Source organism: Carlito syrichta, unplaced genomic scaffold, assembly GCF_000164805.1.
Source record: "Carlito syrichta isolate Samal-C Ts95f unplaced genomic scaffold, Tarsius_syrichta-2.0.1 Scaffold315131, whole genome shotgun sequence".
NCBI lineage: Eukaryota > Metazoa > Chordata > Mammalia > Primates > Tarsiidae > Carlito > Carlito syrichta.
The window spans coordinates 305,427-318,364 of NW_007259227.1; the positions used below are offsets into that span (position 1 = coordinate 305,427).

Genomic DNA, 12,938 nt, shown 5'->3' on the forward strand with positions numbered 1-12,938 from the left:
CATTCAGCAAAAAAAATAGCAGAGGCAAGATTTTGACTCAGCAAGTGTAAGTTCTACATCATAATCATTAGGTGACCAATATTTTAACAGGTAAATTTTTTTAAAAATCAACTTTATTGAGGTATAATTTCCATGCAATAAAATTCATTATTTCTAAGTGTCAGGTCAATAATTTTTGACTAATGTGTACTACAATGTAAGTGTCATTCAATCAAGATAAGAACATTTACATCCACACAGTACTCTTATTTTCTTTTGTAGTTAATCATCTTCCCAGTCACTGTCCCTAGTCTGGGTACTGATATGAATTCTGTCACTAATCAGTGATTTTTGTCTTTTCTAGAGTCTCATATTAATGGAATTATATAATATATACTTTTTGTGTCTGCTTACTTTCCTTCAGCATAATGTCTGTGATATTTGTCTGTTATTGCTTGTATTAGTCTTCTTAAATTCAGCGTTTACTTAGATTTATGCAGTTATTAATGTATTTATATTTAAATATACCATCTTGTTAATTTTTACTTGTCTTTTCTGTTTTTCTTTCTCCACATTTACTTCCTTTCTTTCTTTTCAACTGATCAAATAGTTTTCAGATTTCCATTTATTTCTTTTATTGACTTCTTAACTATATCTCTTTTTAGTATGCTTCAGGGGTTGTTGTAGACCTAACAAATGGCATTTATAACTTTTCAGAGTCTAATGAGAGTCAATATTATGCTTTTTCACACTCACAACTCATAGTTGATATCTCCTTCACATGTTCCACTATCACCTCACACTGTTCTTCATTGTATACTTGATGCTTCATATTTTATTCTTCACTCCAAAAATGTAACAATCTTACAACAGTATAAATTCATTTATCTGCCCCCCTTTTTACTCAATTTTACGTGCTACTTTTGTTTATATTATAAACCTGACCTGAAAGCGTTATTATCTTTGAAAAGCCAGATATAACTTATTAAATTACAAGGAAAAAGAAAATACAGTTTTTTAATTTCCACTTATTATTTCTGGAAGTCCTCATTTTTACCTGTTTGTGAGTTATAATCTAGCACCATTTCCCTGTGGCCTGAAAGACAACCTTTTTAGCATTTTTTATGGTAGTGAGATACTAGAAACAATTTTTTTCTGATTTGTTTATATAAAAATATTCTCATTTCACTCATACTTTTTTTTAATTTTGAGTTGGAGTCTCACTCTGTCGCCCAGACTGGAGTGCAGTGGCGGCTCCTGGCCACCGCAGCCTCGACCTGCTGGGCTCCCGCGATCCTTTCGCCTCAGCCTTCCGAGTAGCTGGAATTACAGGCATGTGCTACCATGCCTGGCTGATTTTTTTTTTTTTTGATTATGTAGAGATGAGGTCTCACCAAGTTGCCCAGGTGGGTCTTGAACCCGCGGGCTCAGGCAATCCACTCACCTCAGCCTCCCTAGGTGCGGGATTACAAGCTGAGCCACCGAGCCCAGCTCACTCATACTTTTTGTGAGGTTTTAAATTCTGACAATTTATTTTTTAAGTATTTTAAAGATGCTGTTCAATTATATTCCGTATGCCATTATTTCTAATGTGAAATGAGCTAGCACTCATCTTTGTTCCCTTGTACATAATATGATTTTCTTATTATGCAATTCAGTAGTCTCTCATAGGACACTATGGCTCATTTTTCTTCAATATCTTCAAGTCAATTGACTTTTTTTTTGCTGTCTCCAGTCTTTTGTTAAACCTATATAGTGAATTTTTAAAATTTTATTTATTGTGTACTTTGTAGTATAATTATTTTTTCTGTAGTACAATTCTTATTTAGTCTTTTTATGTAGTATTTATTTGCTAAAGTTTTCTATATATTCTCTCATTAAGCGGCTACATTATATTTTATTCTTTTAGCATATTTTGTCTTATTTCATTGAACAAAGTTATAATTCCTTCTTTAAAGTCTCTTTCTGCTAAGTCCAAAGTCTAAGTTTCTTGGGTTTGGTTTTTATGCACTGATGTTGAATTGTTTATAGCTGTGACTCACATTTTTCAATTTCCTTTTAGATCTACTGACTTTCAGTGAATAACAGGCATTGGGGATATTACATTATAGAGAGTCTAGAGCTGTAATCTTTCCCAGGAAGTTGTTGGCTTTTGTTTCAGCAGACTGTTCAATTAACTGATCATGCTGAAATTGTATAGGCTTGATTTTACACTATTAATGCAGATCTATAAAAAGCCCAAATTGTTGCCCTAAATTCTTTAACTCTGTGGGAATCAACCTCAACCTCCAAATCTGTCTTACCTATGGATCTTACGGGGGCTTGCATTTAGGCTTTTTAAAGAACGGTCTAAAGATGACGTTTCTCCAGGGATCCTAACTCCTAAGGGAAAACCCCTCTGTTGTGTGTGTGTGTGTATATGTGTGTGTGTGTACGTGTGTGTGTGTGTGTGTGTGTGTGTGTGTGTGTGTGTGTGTGTGTGTGTGTTGCCAGGGGCTTTTATGAGATCTCTTCACTCTAACATGGCTGAAACTTCAACATTCTTTACTGTTCTTTTTCTAAGACTCCTTTACCTCCCATCTCCATTGTGTTGTTAATCCCATAACAGTTTGGTAGTAAATCTTAGGTTCTTCAAGTCTAGTACATGTACAGCTTATCCGTCAGCAATGACTCGGAGGGGAACCATAGAAACTGCTGGATTCAGCCCTGCATATCTTTATTCTTTTTCTTATGCTGACCCACAAATTAGAATTACGACTTCACCTGTACAGCACTCTAATCCCGTTCCCTGCCTGTCTCAGTGAGACCTTCATATTCTGCTTGAATTTTAGGGATCTGTGTCAAGGTCAGAAATGGTCCTCAGACAGAGAACTGAAACATCATGGAGATCACCTCATTCATTTCTTTTGTCTCATGCATTTCAGTCTTGTCCTGCCTTTTGTCAACTTTCGAAAAATATTTAGTTATCTAATATATTTTGCCCATTTTTATGGTTGTTTAAGGCAACAGGACTTATCTGGTACCAATTCTTACTCTGTGGTTTTAAGACTTTCTTAGTTTGATAAATGTTACAGATAAATTATTAGCAATTGCTAATGCATGTACTTAGCAATGTATATATATATAAATATATATATATAAAACCTTTCATATGTTATAGTATATATATATTTGTATAAATATTGTATGTGATTACTGAAGAGCAGAAAAGACAATATAAAAATATCACCATTAAGTTGAATCCCTCAGAGATAGCCTTAATATTTTGGTGTATGTTATATTATATAAAATAGGTTACTTCAAATTTTTAGAGCAATTTTATTCTTTACACAAAGATCACATATATTCATATTATATATAAGTGCATGAACATGAGTGTTCACTTTTTTATTTTTTTGAGTTGGAGTCTCACTCGGTCGCCCAGACTGGAGTGCAGTGGCCGCTCCCGGCCACCGCAGCCTCGACCTGCTGGGCTCCGGCAATCCTTCCACCTCAACCTTCCGAGTAGCCGGAATTACAGGCATGCGCTACCACGCCCGGCTGATTTTTTGATTTATTGTAGAGATAAGGTCTCACTGCCCAGACGGGTCTCGAACCCACGGGCTCAGGCAATCCACTCACCTCAGCCTCCCAAAGGTGCGGGATTACAGGCTGAGCCACCGAGCCCAGCTAAGTGTCCACTTTTTAAGCAAAATAAAACTGCATTCTTCATATCACAGCTGGATGACTTGGACTTAGTTTCTAATCTCTCTTTGCTTCAAATTCCTCATTAGGTAAATGATGAAACTAGCATAATCTTTTTGTGAGAATTAAAATTAAATATGTAAATCATATATCTCAGACAAAATCAGTCCTGTATTTATTATTATCCATAAAGATATTCAAATGGTATTTTTTCTATTTCTCTAATACTGTTATATATTATATTAATGCATTCCATAATATTGAAATAAAATTATATTATAGAAATAAACTTTATTTGGTAATAGACTTACTAACATTTTATGATAGGGTTGATTCAATTTGCTAGTATTGTATTTAGAGATAATACTTGTAGGTTTATCTATAAAGTTCTCTAATTTTTTTGTTATATCTTTGAATGCTGCATTTTTACTTTTTGCTTCAAAACCTATTCTATCCTTTTTCCCCTTCAATGTAAGAAATAATTTTAAACTTTTCCTGCATAGTACTGGCTTTATTTTCCATAGCACGGATTGTGCTCTTTTGTTCCTAATGTCATCTTTATACAGCTATTGAATTATTTATGATATAATATTCTTTTTTGATCTCATAGCGTTCTGTTTTATTTCTGCATTTTATCCAGTTTCTTCTTTTCCTTGGTTCATCATTCTATCATCTTACCTTTTTTTCATAAAGTTCATATTCTTATATGTTTTATCGAACACATAAAGCATAAATTGTATTCATTTTACTTTCACCTGAAGTAAGTTAGTAAGCCTTTTTCAACAGTGTATGCTTCTACTATGTGCCATGTTAGCCCTTTTTATTTTGTGGAATCTTCATTGGAGCCTTATTATTTTCTTCCTCTCTCTTCATTTTCTTTTTCTTTATTTATTCTTAATTAATAGAAAGTAATCCTGTGGCATTTTTCACCAAACGACTTCTGGGGCTTCTTTTGTACCAGTTTATACAGAGTTTTTGTTTGTTTGTTTTTTCTTGGGTAGTATGACTTTTTGTTTTTATTTAATTGCCAGAAATAGATCCAGTTGTCAAATCAATAAATTGACTTTCAAAAAAATTAATAAAACAATACACTTTTAAACCTATTGTAGTTTGTTAACAGAATAGGGCATACTATATGTCTTTCAGAATTCACTTAAAGTAATGTATCACTTATCATTATTATTTCATATAATAAGGTATTGTGCCAGTTTTGAACAGTTTGATTCTAAGAGAAAATCCACTTTTCCTGTGTTGTATTTATATTTCTTACTTAATATTTTATTTCTACATATGTAATATAAATTAAAACTTATTTCAATTTATGTTTGTTGAATACATAATATATAAAAATATTTTACCTAGGTGCCAGCTCTGAATTATCCCAGAGTTCTCATTAGGTTTTTGAACAGACTGAATGAGCTATATTCAACTGTATCTAAATTTTATTTTAAAAGACAATTATTATTTGTTTTACAAAAAAAAGACACGAGGAATAACCAGTTGAAAAACTTAAAAAAATATATCTTATGTATATATTAATAATTATTTTCTTATTCCAATCAATAAATACAGACTATTTATTTAAGGGTATATGTTAGAGGTGATGATAAAAGCAATATTAACAGATGGACAGATAACTTTGAAACCTTTTTTCCCAGTGAGTTTCCAGCTCTTATGTTTATAAAAGAGAAATCAGTGCCAAAAGATATTTAAACTTACGTCAGGTCATCTTGGTCAACAAAATTAGTACTTGTGAAATAGAATAAAGCTATTCAAGAGAAGTTAGATTCAGCAAAGCTGATTCAGCACATTATTATAGCATTACAGGGGGAAAAAATTCCAAGTGAATATGATGGATTGTGTTAATACCCCTTAAAAGTAATTTTAAATCCTCAGAGACATTGTGTTTATGCTTTAGTAGGCATCAGATACCAAAATGTATGAATTTAATCATCCTCAAGGATTTTCAAGTGCTATATAGTTCTATGATACAAGTTTGAAGCAGCAAAGCAAACCTCAGACTGTCTTTTTTTCTTTTCCTTGGTTTCCTAACTCTCATCATTTTATCACCTCTTCTCAACTGTCAGGTGCTAGAACTAAGTGGACTTTGCTCATCACTACGTGCTTTCTTAAGAGCAATGGTCAAAAGTCTGGGATTATTTATGATATTTTGTAATACTATGATTCTTATTTTAATATTATTTCGTACACACTACTGTATAAATTATAATCTTCTTAAATAATATTCACTATTACTATTACTTAGTTCTCTTATTTTAAGTTCTTAGCAATTTTACTTTTAATTATTCTACTACAAATATGAATTGCTTATAATTTAAGTATATTTCCTAAAATGTTCATACGTATTTTCAACAAATTCTTGAAATTGCCAAATTCACATGAATTAATTTGTGACTTGGTTGATTCCAAGGTCTGGAGATCGCTTACATATAAATCACATTTTTATTATAATCAGTCATAACATAGACATTAATTTGGGTTTCACACTTCATGAAAGATGAGAATGTGTCAAAATCATCTAGCTCTAGGCACGATCTATGTATATTGATAGGTAATTGTCAGCATCACTTGTTTTATATACACATGCAGAGTGGGAAATTATAAAATCATTATTTTCTGCTTGAATAGAAACAGCTGTGCACATTCCTTGATATTATTTTTTCAACATATAACTGCAATGCTATCTTAAATTAAAAGTGTCAGTTTATTTTCTCCAGTCATTTCCGTGCCTTTTGGTCTCCAGTTGAATCTGTACATTTGTGTCCAACATATTTTCCTAAATTATAGCTTTCATCAGCCTTTCTATTTCTCTGATAGATGTCAGATCCTTTCTGTAGACCCTTTCCCTGTTTGATTCTATTTTACTCTCTCTACTATCCCATAAGAACAGTGCTCTTCATTGCCACGTCTTGGCTCCATTGTTCATGTTCTTTAACGTTTGTGCTCCACTTCCTACTTACTTACCTCTTTTGGAGGGCACTTTGCATGCTTTTTGTTTATAAACACTTTTATATCAACCCTACTGTCCTCAGTATTCTCTCCCTTGTTCACCATGCCATGGGTCTGTCACACATTTTGATGTATATCTTTCTAACTTTAATTGTATATAGTCATTTATGACCTCAAATAGATAACAAACCATTTGATGGATAAGAAACTTTTACTGTGTTTCTCTATTATCCTTCGTAGAACTAACTACTACTAGACATGCATCATGTGCAATTCATCCTATTGAAAATTAATGAGTGAACTCAAGACCTAAGGGTAAAATTTACCCATCACAATAAATTCTTACTGTCAATGGACTTAGTTTAAAAAGTTTGGTACACTGAGTGAGAAACAAAAGCAGTTAATTTGTTTGCTTACCATTAATTCTTTTAGTAAAATATTATCTATAAATTAGACCAAAAATGAAACTTGTATATTTTGAAATGCAAACATTTCTCTGTCAGTTCATGACACTTTTGTTCAAACATACTAGTTTTTATTATATACTGCCTAAGGAACCATCATCAATGAATAATTAAATAGAATTAAATTTTAAAAAAAGCTTTGCGACAGTTGGTGGTTCAAAACTGAATTCTTAAAAGGTAAATGCATTAGAGATTACATATAATTTTACAAATTTGTGACAAGTATCTTATAAGATTTTCATTATAAATGGTAATAAGTCATAACTAGATTCTTTTTTTTTTTTTTTGAGTTGAAGTCTCACTCTGTTACCCAGGCTAGAGTGCTGTGGCACGCTCACGGCCATCGCAGCCTCAACCTGCAGGGCTCAGAAGATCCTTCCGCTTCAGTCTCCAAGTAGCTGGAACTACAGGAGCATGCCACCACATCCAGCTAATTTTTTGATTTATTGAAGAGACGAGGTTTCACCAAGTTGCCCAGGCTGGTCTTGAATCCCTGGGTTTAGGCAATCCTCTCACCTCAGTCTCCCAAAGTGCTGGAACTAGAGGCTTGAGCCACTGCGCCCAGCTTAGTCATAGCTAGATTCTATCTAACTCTTTCTTCTAAAAATACATATCATTTAACAAAGCAGTCTACTGAATGAACCTCTTCCACCTATAACATTATTTGCACATTGGCGGCATTGGCATTATCAGTATTAAATACAATCAAGATTTCACTGAAAGCATCAACTAATTCTTAATAGAAAGAGTGACAATATCAACTACTATCAAACAATCTACGATTTGGTAGCCATTTCCTAATATCTAAATGGAGAACACTAAGTTGCCTTATCTATTTCCTCAGCCACCTGGAAGTTGTTTTATGCAAGGAATTTAATTTTGAGAATTTGTTAGAATGCAAGTATCTTAAAATTACACATTTACTCCATTCAGATTTTTCTAGAATCAGTGTAATCAAGACTCTAAAATAATTCTTTATCTTTTTCTAATATTAGAAAATATAGTTTATTTAGAAAGTAAATTAGAGAGAGAGAAGAGATTCACTTCCTTGGGGAAAGGGTCAAAACTAAGAAACACGGCAGTCAAGCCGTGAACACACCAGAGTTGAATAAAGTCATGGACTCTTCTTATCTTAACATTCTTTTTCATATGGTGTTTAACTACAAGGGAGAAAAAAATTCCCAATATGTAAGCAGATTTCCCATTTCAGAAATATATTTAAAATATAAGCAAGAATCTTGATGTTTTTAGCTCTAATCAGGAGAAATATGGTCTTTAGTCAAATGAGAACAAAAGTCAGACTCTTAAAATCATGTAATATATTGTCACCTTTGCTTTCTCTTTATCTTGTATAAGAACATCTAAGTTACTAGTTTAAAATCTTTGAATTCCAGCACATTTGTCTGTTGGAGAGCTGTAATTCAATCCTTGCTGAACTCTTGCTTAGATAACCTGAAATATTTTATTAAGATAAAAATAATGAGAAAGCAATTTCATATTCTTTAAATTGTATTTCTACATTAAGTTAGATCATCATGAGGTGACATATCTGGACCTTAATTTTTCAACTCAAAACACAAATTTTATTCTCTCTTGTATTATGGCTTATCAATATATTAAATTTTTATTTGAACATGTTTTTATCTTTCTGAAAGTACTAAGTGAAGATAGTGTCCATTATGGTACTCAAGGGTATTTTTATAGCATACATTTCTATTTGAATTAATTGTTAAAAATATGTGACACTTTTGTTTTCCTTTTTGCTTAATTGCCATAGCACTTAGATGAAAATTCCAGTTGTCTATAATTAACTTCTATTTTTTTTTTTGCATCCTATAAGTTCTTCATGAAACTACCTTTCATTTCCAAACTAAACTCCATACTTATAGTGTGTTTTGTTATTGTTCTGGTACACCCCAAAGCTAAAGTATCTAGTTGGATACTTTACTCAAAAATCTATTGAGTAATTGCTATTTCAGAGAGTCAAATATAAAGAACGCATAATTACTGCTGTCAAGGAGCTTACAATTTAACAGTGGCCAGCCCCAGGAGTTATGGGAACAAAAGAGCAGGGAAGATAGGGAAGAGTTTCAGCACATGTCTTTGAATTGACTTTTTAAAGAAGAATAGGCATTACCTAGATGATTAAAGAGAAAAAAGTTCTTATTCTATTGCATAATTAATCTAATATTCATTGATGCAATAAATACTTATTGGATACTCAAATAAATATGTATAGGCAGGGCACCATGTCATCAGAATAGACATTGTTTCTGGTCCCAACAAGCATACAGCTCAGCAGGACAAAGGATAGAACCTGTGTAGAGACCCCAGGCAGAGCAGAGCTTAATTTGACAAACTTCAAGTATGCTTGGAATAGACTGTGCAGCTAACCCAAGGAGAAACCAGAGAGGCATATACTCTTGAGGATCTATGTTACTTCTTTTAGAGAATGATCTCTACCCTGGAAGCTACAGAACAAAGAGACAGCAAGGAAATCAGGTAACAGGCTTATTCAGTACTATACAAAAGAAGTGATAGGGACTCCAACTGAAATTATATCTTAGGATGCATTCCAGAACTCTGAGGACTACCATCCTCATTCCCCTCTCCAAAAGTCTCTATGTTTCTGATCAGTTTGTGCTCCCTTTGACTATTCTCCCAAGCTGTCTACTTGTTGAACATGCACCCCTATATTTTGCAGAGACAATAGAGACGTTGGGTAAGCACTTTTGCGTTGACTTGCTGCTCTTGTAGGTAGGAATCTATCAGAAGCCACATTACTACCTAATTCCTTTATTTCAACTTAGTGGAAGTGGCATTAGTTTCTCTCTTCAAGTCTAATTCCCTGACCACAACCCTAATTCTCATCGCTTCATAAAACTTGCTTCCCTGTTTTTTTTGTGTTTTAAAACTTACCCTTTCTATTGACTATTTTTCCTCTTAAAATAGGCCCTTTTGCAATCCCACAACATTCTACTTTATGAGTTCTTTCTCACCCTTACGGTCCATCTTTAATGGACTCCTTTTCCTTTTCTTCCATTTGCTCCATAGTGAAATTAGCTTTCTAAAGGCACAACTTTATTGAACCATTCTTCTCAAGTTCAATAAATGTATTCATAAGTGCCTTTTGTGTTTTGATCTTTAATTTCCTGGCATGTAAGATGCTTATATCTCACATTTTTCTTTTTAGAAATAAATGAAGTATACATTTTACTGGTTTTTAATAAGCTTTGTCATACCTAGTGACCTCATATGCGATTTAATTACTTTGCAAGAACATTAGAAATTCAGCTGATTCATCAAGAATTGGAATGCCCATTAGTAGACTCAGGAATGCTGAAATAATCTTATATTATTATCAGTAGCTGGATATTGTATCATTTACATATAAATCAACAGTAAGTTTAAGGGTAACACATTATAGCTTTTATTTGGAAACATGATTTTTATTCAATCAATTTTTAAATAGATAGTTGTCTAATTTATCTGGCACCAGTTTTTTTCACTTTCTGTTTTGATGAAACATTTAACTATAAAGAAATTGTACCAGTGTGGTAGACAACCTTTAAGTTGTGCAAAAATCTCAACCTCCTATTATGAACATTCTTGCTTAATTCTTCCTCCATGAGTATGTGCTGGATTTGTCTACTCAGTTTTAAATAAATACAGCAAGGCAGACATTATGAGATGTCACTTCAGAAAATAGGCATAAAATCTTAAACATCCTTTTTCTCTCTCTCTTTCTCTGTCTCATGAATTTCTTGCTTTGAAAGAAGATTGCTGCCATGGCATGAGGCAACCCCTTAAGAGGTTCCACATGATAAGAAATTGAGGGAGACCTTTAATTAACAGCCAGCAAGATATCTATATCTATAGTCCAAAATCAAGTAAGTGGACTTGAAAGTGTCCTCTCCAAATTGAGTCTTTCAAATTAGGCCATAGACCTTGTGTAGAAGTTTGACTGCAACCTCATTAGAGACTTTGAGACAAAGCACCCAGCTAAGCCATATTCTTGCTGACTCACAGAAATGGCAAAATAATAAATGTTTGTTGTTTTAAGTCACAAAAGATTTGTTATGCAGTAGTAGATAAGCAATTAGAGCACATTTGATTTATCTCAAAGAGGAATCTCTCTTCTAAGGAATGTATCACCCATTTGTGTATTATTAGATACTTACAGCTCTTCTTAATGATATACTGCCCTTTAGTCACAGTAAAAACTGCAAGATTCATTTACGATTGTTCAAGAAGTAATAAATGCAAGTAGGCAATTAGAAATTCAGGACAAGTCATTTTAGAATTTGGATTTCCAAAAGAATGACTGAAACTGAGAATACAATTTATAAAACCAATGACTATAAATGCCCCCCGAATTTACACATGAATGAGAGCCGGAGAATAATATATACAGAGAAGGAAAGTTTTAACTGCAGGCAGATCTCCCTAACAAAGTTTCCCATCTAGTTCTCATTGATTACCCATTGTCTGGAATAGGTACTTTTGCCTAGATTTTAGTAGGTAGTGCGCCTGTGCTTGCTGAGAGGGACCGCGGTAACAGACCTGATATCCACCCTGTAACGTACACTAAAGAAGCAAAGAAATGGCACAAGAGTCAAAATGATACATGTTTGCCAAGACAGGGAGAGCTGTCTTCCCCATCTCCTCTCCCTGAAATAATCAGACTAAAACAAGCAGAAAGTCTACTGACATTCACTGAATATAAAAGAGATGAGATCAATAACCTGAAGTCAAAAATATGTCAAAAATTATCTTGAACTCTGTATTAAATATGCAGAAATTTTAAGAGGAAGCTCTAAAGATCCAGTTTCATAGCAAAGATAAAAATATCTTTTACATCTCAAAGTAATTCAAAATATTGGTCTTAGAATGATTTATTTAAAACCCAACTTTAAAATGCCGCTTCCAAAGTAAGCTAGAAGATGAAAGTGAAGTTAATCCTACTTTTGTAATAAGATAGTAATCTCGCAATAAATGAAATGACTTGGCAACTGTGTACAGATTTCCTTCCTTTCCTAGTTTATGTGTATGAAACCCATAATCACTCTCATAACTTTTTCAGTTTAGATTCTGTTTACCAATAATCTTACCCTTATTTACTCTTTTTAGGTTTATTTTCCTAAAGCAAAGATCTTATCATGTTTTTTGTTTGTGCATAATCTGTAATAACTCACCTGAGTACTAAATACGTATCATATACTTAGCTAAGCTTTTCTAACTCTCCAACAAATATTCCTACAGATGAGTAAAACAGGCAGAGTCTGGGTCCAGTGTTCCATATATGCATATGGCTTCACTACTTATCAGCCATGTGATGGGCATAGTCATTGAACTATTTTTTTTTTGGAGGGGTAAGAAATATTTTGTATTTCAGTTTCATTAGCTATGAAACAGGATAGATTTTAAGAAGTGTAAATGTTGATTGAGAAGATTAAGAGAAATAAGCCAAGAAGCATCCTGGTTCATGATGAGTACTCTATAAATGTCAGGTATTCCTTTGTAATTGTTATTATTATTGCTTTTTGAGATGCAAAGTAACCTAAATTATGAAGGTCTGCCATCTGATAGAATATATATGTATATTATTTAACTTGAACTACAGCTTTCTGAAATAGGAATTATGTTTTCCCATTTTAAAATGAAAAAAATAAGATCCAGTCATTTTAAGTGACTTCCCAAAAGTCATGCAGTAACTAAGTGCTATAATATCTGTGTATGGAAGATATATCTCTCTCACATATCAGAAGAAATTTTCTTTGTTTTAAAGCCCAATCTCATTCCTCAACTAGATACAGAGTCACAATCTTTTGTCCAGGTTCT

General features: G+C 33.0%; 1 protein-coding gene across 1 annotated transcript in view; it reads right to left on the reverse strand.

Annotated features, from left to right (window-relative positions):
• The window catches only part of LOC103274923 (MAM domain-containing glycosylphosphatidylinositol anchor protein 2), a 127,622-nt gene that overhangs the window by 18,451 nt on the left and 96,233 nt on the right, over nt 1–12,938 (reverse strand). The window lies entirely within an intron of this gene.